The following is a 9,832-nucleotide window of genomic DNA, read 5'->3' on the forward strand; positions in this document are numbered from 1 at the left end:
AAACTCCAAGATAGAAAATTTTATTTTTGTTGCATAATATTTTAGTTTTCTTTTTTTGCTAAAAATCCAAAAGTATTGCTTAAAATCCAAAAACATGATGATACTATGTGGTTGCCAGGAGTGGTGGCACCACATTTATTTCAGCGTAGGAGGGGTAGGGTGAGCTTACTTTTTGTTTCAACCCAATTCTTCTTCTCTCTCTCTCTCTCTCTCTCTCTCTCTCTCTCTCTCTCTCTCACACACACACACACACACACACACACACATACATCCTACAGGATCAATTTCATAAATCTTTTTTATGGAAGAATCGTAGTTTGACAATCAAGTGGGGAAAACGTCTAGTTGTTTTGAAACCTACATTACTCACAGGATGTATAGACTCGTCGCAAATATAGAGATTTCTTTGTCCATATAAACATAGTCTCCCATATACTTGCAAAGCATATCGGCCTATTACACACTACAAGAGAAAGGGTTTCTACCTACCCTTTTTTTTTAACTTTACGACGCTCTTAAGCGTTGGCAAAATGTCCACCGACGCAAAGAAAAGCGTCGACGGGTGCGTCGTTAAATGCAGCGTCGGCAACGAAATGGCGACGCTTTGTGCATGCGTCGGTTAATTACTACCGACGCTCTCATGCGTCGTCAATTTAATTTTGGCGACGCTTCAATGTGTCCCCAAGTTTTAAAATATTATAAAAATTTTAAAAATTTAGCGACCCTTTATAGCGTCGGCACTTTTGCCAGCGCTTTCAAGCGTCGTCATTTCTAAACCCAAACAGTATCATGAATATATTTTTCAAACATTTAAATTATTATAAAATAATTTTTTAAATTTTTAGAAAATTTTGATTAATTTTTTTTTATCAGACATTTTACTAAAACTTGCAAGTCTTATACTTTATGAATTGCACGACAACTTGTTAAAATCGGAACGGCGAAAAAATAGATCCAGAAAATAATTTAATGCAAGAAAAGAAAAGATAAGCGGAAAGAACACACCGATATTTACGTGGTTCGGCCAACGGCCTACGTCCACGGGCGAAGACGGAGCAAATACTTTATTAATGTCGAAAAAAAGCGGAGTACAAAGAAGATCTCTTAAAGAACCAAAGCTTAATTAAATCCGAAACGCCGCAACAAGCAACTCCGAAAAAAGAGCTTCTCTCAACCCAATCTGTACGGATTCCAAATTAGCACTAATTAGTGCATACGGCTCCTTCACCGGTACGGACTCCCAAAAGAATTNGTATTGAGCATACCAGCATGACTTAGTCACAGCACTTGGGGGTATTCACGACACCAGGTCGATTTGGCCACCGACCGGAGGTGTGCTTATCCGGATGGGTCGTCCTGTGGGGCGGGTGAATCAGGTCGGTGCAGATCAGTGACAGATAGCGCTTGAGGTCTGCGGACCAATATAGCAGACACCAGATTTGGTACAGTTTTGGTTTGGTTACCTTGAGGCATACTCAGCTTTGCATTTCTTACAGTAGCAGTTTTATTTATTGCTCATTTATTTGTTATAGCTACTGTAGTTTCTTCGTATCAGCATCTGTATCTGTTTACCATATTGTTATCTATCTCTTCCTGATCCGGTGAGTACTCCTTGCCTTCATCGGCTTGCGGTACCCACTGGGAGGGGAGACATGCTTACATGTTCTCACCTCCCCCACTATTTTTCAGGTATTGCGGGTGGTAAGATATGAGACGAGACGTGAGACGCGTTCGTAGTGGTCGCTAGAGCTTCCGACCCTGCTTGTTGGTTTAGTTCCTAACCTGTTTACTTGTGTTATTAATAGCTTTGATATTACATGGTTCAGTTGGTTTATGTTATTCGAATTCATGTGGTTTTGAATGAACTATAGAACTCGTGGATTTTGTAAAAAGGGAAAATGATTTTCTACCCCTCGTGGTAGCGTTTTTAAAAGATAAAAGTTTCCGAGTAGGGAACAGTTTTCCAAATTTTTTCAGTGGATTTATGTTTAGACTTTGAATGTAAATCTGTGATGTGAATGGTGAATGTATGAATGTATAGTTATCTCTATATTCATGTAGTTGTGGTTGTATTCGATTTACTTATTGTACTTGTGCGACGCCGTGCACATACAGGGGAGACTGTCCGTGTGAACAGTGAATTTTCTGTATTTGTGGCGGATCTGGCATACCCTGGGGTCAGATTTAAAAAAAAAAAAAAAAAAAAAATTAGGCGCTTTTTCGCTGTGTTTCAAACTAAAAGGGACCCCGGGGTGTGACACAATTGGTTCAAGGATACAGAAATATATGTTAAGAATGACTAGGTTCTGCTAGCGCTATATCTAAATCTGCTTTCAGCAGCATTAACAACTAGTAGAGCATTTGGCAAATAGAAAAGTTATTGAAGTAGCATATGCAATTAGTTCTCAGAAAGAAAAAGTAAGAAAGAAATATATCTGTTATAAGTAGTGCTTGACCTTATTATCACTGTCCATTGATCAACCTCAAATTTAACATTCTACAGCTACAACAAATAAAACAATCCAATCATCTATTCACTAAATGAATGAGAAAATAGAGCTATTCTACATGATAATGCGCACAAAGATTACAATGCAGATGCACAAAGAAGTATAAATTTGTGATTCAATTTTTTTTTCTGCAAACTTTACAGAAGAGCTTCGGTTTTGACCGGATTTTTCAGCATAGAACATGAAATAGATTCGAAAATTCCAGCTTTTTTTTTTCCCACATCACTCCATAGAATTGCACATGTTTCCAATTTCTTCATAATTCCTACTCAAATTGAATCCAAAAACTCGAGAAAGAGAGAGCGAATTCATCACCTACTGAATTGCGAACACAGGCTCGCTGCAAACTCTGCCGGAATTGGATCTTCCGCCCTACGCCGTCGCGTTGCCCTATGCCGCCGCGCTGCCCTACGCCGTCGCCGCCGCCGCATTGCGTTCGCGGCACCGCTAGGGTTAGGAATAGGGTTTTGAGAGAGGAGAGCTTTTTTTTTTATGAGAGAGGGATAGATCGTATACAGGGAGAGAGGAGGGTGAGATGGTCGCGTGGGCCTTGGGTACCTAATGGGCTTCGGGACTGAAATCTCAATCCAGGCTTGAAGATCAGAATCAATTTGAAGGCTAATGGGCCATTCCCATTCCAATCCGGAATAGGAATCTCAAACCGATTCCTGTGAACCAAACAAAATTAACCGGATTTGATCAAACCGATTCCCATTCCAAATCCAAAATGGATGAACTAAACAAACCCTTAGTATTAATATATGAATTAATTTAGTCTGTACAATTCTATTATAAGAATAAATTTGAATTATACCTTATATTCCTAATCAATTACCCACATTCAAATTTTTTTAAATAGTGGCACAAAATTAATGTCTAATATGCAGAAAATTAATGAATTCTAAATTTTTTTACAAACTTAAATTGTGAATTTAATTTTTTTACTTACATTTTTTTTTTTTAAATTAGTGATACAAATGTATGTCTAAACTAGAGAAATTGAAAAATTTTTAAACATATTCAAATATGTGAATTTAATATTTACCAACATTTAATTTTTTTTAAATAGTATATAAAATTTTCTAATTTAAATTAAATTTTAATTAAAATATTTATATATTATTATATTAATTCAAAAAAAATATATTAGAAATAGTATTATTTCTAAAATTCTAAAATTTTAAATTAATTCCTAAATTAGGGAAATTCTTAAATTCATAAAATTAATGGTTAAAGTAGTGCAAAATTAACGCCTAAATTTGGATATCAATAATTTTTAATTTAATGCTTTATATTAATACAAATTTAATGCCTAATTTAAGAATATTTATAAAGTTTTTTAAATTTTTACGATTTTAATTGCAAAAATACCTCCACTGAAGTTCCTTTTTAACTTGATATATGTTAAAATGATACCTTATCCTTATTGATCAGTGTTGTTAAGTATTTTCTATTTTTATAAAATAGAGTATCGAATTATTTCTCACATAATTTTCTTATGGAGGTTTCTATATATTTTTAGTTCTAAACTTCAGATTTATTATCAGCTTATATATTTAAATTATAATACATGATTTCATTTTTTAAAGATCAATTTGTATTAAAATTATGAATTAATTTAGTCTGTAAATTCTAATTATAAGATTAATTTGAATTATACTTATATTTCTAATCAATACTCACATAAATTTTTTTAATAGTGATACAAATTATGTCTAAATTAGAAATTTTTAATTTTTTTCACACAATAAATATGTTGAATTTAATTCTTTTTACTCAATTGATTTTTTTAGAAATTAGTGATACAAATGTAATGTCTAAACTCAGAAATTGAATAATTTCTTAAACATTATCAAAATATGTTGAATTTAATATTTACAACATTAATTACCAAATTAATGCCTACATAAGAATATTATAAAGTTTTTTTAAATTTTACAGTATTTATTACAAAAATACCTCGACATGAATTCCTTTTCAACTGATATATGTTAAGATATTCTTCCTTTATTGATCAGCGGTTTAATCTTTTCAATTTTTTGTAATAAGTATCGAATTATTTCTTCAGTTAATTCATATTTCAGAATACATAAGCAGCAGCAATGGTAAAACAACAACAAAAAAAAAAATACAATTAATAATAAATCAATTTTAAAAATTTGTCACAAGAGAGATAAAGATTAATGGAATTGTGTCGTGCAATCAACGTGATATTGTACTGATTTTCACGCGAGATTGCAATTCCAGGAAGAGTTGCCCTTTTAGTTTCACATGTATATTAATTTGATTAAATGTTAGACAAAGACTACTTAATTGGCCTTATAATAGTTACATTGTGCTCTTTCCTCTCAATCATGAAACCACTCGTGTATTTTTGTGTTGTCATTTTTTATTTTTTTAAAATATTAAATCCATAATTTTGATATATTTGTCGGCAGAAATTTTTTTTTTAATTGCACTATATTGATTAGCTTATAAAATTCAATCAAGTGGTTAAATAACATTTATTTTAAATTGTAATATTTATTATTTACATTACATTATTAGAAAAGTATTATTTTTTAAACTTCCTAAAAATTTAAATGAATTCCTAAATTAGGAATATCTAAATTCATAAAATTAATGGTTAAATTAGTGCAAAATTAACGCCTAAATTGGGATATCAATCAATTTCTTAATTTAATGCCTAAATTCAATACAAAATTAATGCCTACATTAAGAATATTAATAAAAGTTTATTTAAATTTTACGATATTAATTACCAAATACCTCGACATGAAGTTCCTTTAACTTATATATGTTAAAATGATACCTTATCCTTTATTGATCAGAGTGTTAAGATCTTTTCTATTTTTATAAAAATAGAGTACGAATTATTTCTCAGTCTTAAATTTATTCATTATGTAAGTTTTAAATTGCACTATATTATTTAAATTATTAGGAGGTTTCTATATATTTTTTAGGTTCTAGACTTCCAATTTATTATCAGCTTATTTTTAAATTATAATACAGATTTTCTTATTTTTAAAAGATCATTTTTAGTATTAAATAGAATTAATTTTAGTCTTACATTCTATATAAGAAAATTTGAATTATACCCTATATTCCTAATCAATTACCCACATTCAAATTTTTTTAAATAGTGATACAAAATTATGTCTAAATTAGGAAAATTTTAAATTTTTTCACACATTAAATATGTTGAATTTAAATTCTTTTTACTTACATTTGATTTTTTTTTAAATTGATGATACAAATGTAATGTCTAAACTAGAGAATGAATAATTTCTTAACATATCAAATATGTTGAATTTAAATATTTACCAACATTAATTTTTTTAATGTAATTTATTAAATTTTCTAATTTAAAATTAAAATTTAAAATTAAATATTAATATTTATTATTTAAAATTCAACATATTAGAAAATAGTATTATTTCTAAATTCCTAAATTTAAATGAATTCCTAAATTAGGCGAATTTCTAAAATTCATAATTAATGGGTAAATTAGTGCCAAAATTAACACCTAAATTTGGGATATCATTCAATTTCTTAATTTAATGCCTAAATTATTTACAAAATTAATGCCTACATTAAAAATATTAAAAAGTTTTTATTTAATTTTACGATTTTTAATTACAAAAATACCTCGACATGAAGTTCCTTTTATGATATATGTTAAAATGTACCTTATCCTTTATGAATCAGGGTTAAGATATTTTTTGTAAAATAAAGTATCGAATTATTTCTCAGTTAATTCATATTTCAGAATACATAAGCAGCAGCAATGGTAACAACAACAACAAAAAAAAAATACAATAATAATAAATCAATTTAAAACATTTGTCACAAGAGAGATAAAGATTAATGGAATGTTGTCGTAGCAATCAACGTGATTTGTACATGATTTGTACACGGAGATTGCAACTTCCAGGAAGAGTTGCCCTTTTAGTATCACATGTATATTAATTTGATTAAAATGTTAGACAAAGACTACTTAATTGGCCCTTATAATAGTTACATTGTGCTCTTTTCCTCTCAATCATGAAACCACTCGTGTATTTTAGTGTTGTCATTTTTTATTTTTTTAAAATATTAAATCCATAAATTTTGATATATTTGTCGGCAGAAATTTTTTTTTTTTTAATTGCTATAGTTGATTAGCTTATAATACATTCGATCAAGTAGTAAATAACAATTTATTTTAAATTGTAATATTTATTATTTAAATTCAACATATTTAGAAACAGTATTATTTCTAAACTTCCTAAAATTTAAATGAATTCCTAAATTAGGGAAATTCTAAAATTCATAAAATTAATGGTTAAATTAGTGCAAAATTAACGCCTAAATTTGGGATATCAATCAATTTCTTAATTTAATGCTTAAATTAATACAAAATTAATGCCTACATTAAGAATATTAATAAAAGTTTTATTTAAATTTTACGATATTTAATTACAAAAATACCTCGACATGAAGTTCCTTTTTAACTTGATATATGTTAAAATGATACCTTTTGTAGTGTTCTTGAGTTTTGGATAGAATTGGTTTCAGTATTAGTGACTGGTCGGCATCTCTGGAGAGTGTCGGACTGAGTCGGAGTCAATTTTGTATGAATTTGATGCAGAATTGGACTCGGCGCACTCAAATAAGCAAAACTGGAGTTTTACCAGATTCGGGCGCCCAGAATATGGTTTAGGTCGCCCAGAATTGAGTGATAAATTTAACTGAAACTGGAAGCCAATTCGGACCCTATGTTTCGGGCGCCCAGAAGTGGGTTTGGAAATTCTACATCGTGAATATCGTTTGCTTCGACGCGTGGCAGGGTGGTAGGTGAGGTCCGCTGGAGCTGTTTACGGGCGCAGCACACAGCGAGCAGAGAATCCGAGGATGATTTGTGCACCCTGGATGTTTCGGTCGCCCAAAACATGGTTCCGGCGCCCAGAAACGCCCGTTTCTGCAGGGACACCAGATTACAGCTACTTCTCTTGGGGCTTCTTTTATCCTCCCAGCAGCCTATAAATAGATGGAAGGTGACCCTAGCGAGCTCTTTTCACTCCTTCTTCGCAGTGAACCCTTGGATTTCATCTCCTACCCTCGAATTTCCATAAATTGCTTCAAAATCCACAACTCCAAGCTTGATAGGTACTGATTCTGTTGTTCTTCAGCGACGACCTTCAGTGTTTGGCTCGTGCGCGACGTAGGGATATCGGATTTCGACGAAACTTGGTTTTCTGGATTCTAAACTTCCTTAGGAATCCACGAAGCCCTAAATTGTATAATTTGGTTGAGGTTAGCTTGGTCAAACTCAAGTTTTACTCTGCTGCTATTGTATTTGGACAGAATTGTGGGTTTTTGAATTGTTCTTGATGCTATCATTGGACGCAGTGGGGTTTGGACCTGAGGCACATTCTCCCTCATCATTCCCTGGATTTGGGACTGTCCTTACCTGAATTGGGGACCTTTAGGTGAGTTTTGACATTGGAGTTAAGATAATTAAGCTTAAGTGCTGAAATTTTAGTGAATTGATGGATTTTGATGGATTTTGGATGTAGATCTTTCGAGTAGCTTGGTTGCTGGTTGTGGATGATTCCAGCTGAGACTTCCAGCAATTGTGGCCTTCTTGCTGCCAGGGAATTGCTCTCGAGGTGGGTTTGCATCGGATTACTCCTAAGTAATAAGTAGATATATAGTCGACATGTATGTTTTGTTGTTCAGTCTACAATGTGATTAGATTAAATTCAGTGATAAGCTATGGCTGTAATCTGAATTTAAGCATGCTAAATAAGTGACATTTACACATGTTGGACTTGAAAAATTGACTTAGGAGAAAACCTGCGTTTTGACCCGTCATATGCTTAAACTACCAGATTTAGCTCTAGGAGCCATAGTTTGACTGTATCATTGCAGTATCAGTGTGACGGATACCTGGGGTAGTTTAGAAGGCATTTACGCTCGTGATGGGGTGTCGAGCTTATTTTTCAGCAAAGTCTAGACTGTTTCGGGTCGTTGGGTGCCGTCCGGGTTGGCGGTGGACCCATATTCTTGTTTTGGTTCCAGATTGTGCCGAGGGTATGTGGGCCAGGTTTGTAGACCTGTGTTGACCCTATTTACATGACTTTGGCTAGTTGGAGCCTGTTTGAGCTCGACAGAGATACGCTGCATACTCGGTTGGGTAGCTCCCACGAGTGCTACTCTGGAGGCTGGCGTTGTGCTTTTGCGTTGGTGTCGTGCATGCCAGTTAGACTTGCTCTCCACGGACTGATTAGTGTGGAGGTAGCTGGATAGTCTCAACTAGGCGGGGCGGGTGTGTTCACAGTCTCTGAGACGGGTATGTTTACAGTCCCTAAAGAGATTGGGTCAGAATTGACATTGCTACAGTAGTCAGCATAGAACATGATAGTGTAATAAATGGTAGCTGTAGATTTTTATTCCAGCATTTATTACTACCTTTGCTCCCTTCTGTAGACTTAGTGGGTGGACCGATGTTGTTGAGGGCGGTACCCACTGAGGACTACTTGTTTTACAGTAGTTCTCACGCCCTGTGGTTACCCTGTTTTTGCAGAGCCATCGTCGTCAGCTGCTGTTGTTGCTGATCAGGATCAAGGCAAGGGCGTCGCGAGTTAGAGCCCTGCCCAATGTGCTGAGCTAGAGGCGCCCCTACAGCAGGTAGTTGTTTTTGTTGGAGTTCATGTACATACATATATTTAACTCGCTAGTGCGAGTAGTTTTGTATCTTGGATTTGGCGTATGTATATGGAACTCGGTTTATTCCTTTTTACTGGTTCTTCTAGCAGCTCTATACTACTGTTTCTAGTATTGTATGATTTACAGGCACAGCTATCGCTTCGTATACCGAAAAATTTTTTTTGTATACGGCGGATTTGTCGACGCGCCCGGAGAACGAGTAATCCGGGGCGTGACACCTTTATCCTTTATTGATTAGCGGTTAAGATCTTTTCTATTTTTTATAAAATAAAGTATCGAATTATTTCTCAATTAATTCATATTTAAGAATACGTAAGTAGCAACAGCAACGGTAAAAAAAAAAAAAAAAAAAAAAATCAATTTAAACATTTAAAACATTTGTCACAAGAGAGATAAAGATTGATGGAATGTCAGTCCATATATTGACTAAGGTGGCCATAGTAGCAATCAACGTGATTTGTACGTGATTTGTACACGGCGATTGCAACTTCCTGGAAGAGTTGCCCTTTTAGTCTCCCGTGTATATTGATTTGATTAAAATGTTTGACAAAGAGTACTTAATTGGTCCTTATAATAGTTACATTGTACTCTTTTCCTCTCAATCATGAAAC

The sequence above is a fragment of the Ananas comosus genome, linkage group 10 (genome assembly GCF_001540865.1).
Source record: "Ananas comosus cultivar F153 linkage group 10, ASM154086v1, whole genome shotgun sequence".
In the NCBI taxonomy this organism is placed as follows: domain Eukaryota; kingdom Viridiplantae; phylum Streptophyta; class Magnoliopsida; order Poales; family Bromeliaceae; genus Ananas; species Ananas comosus.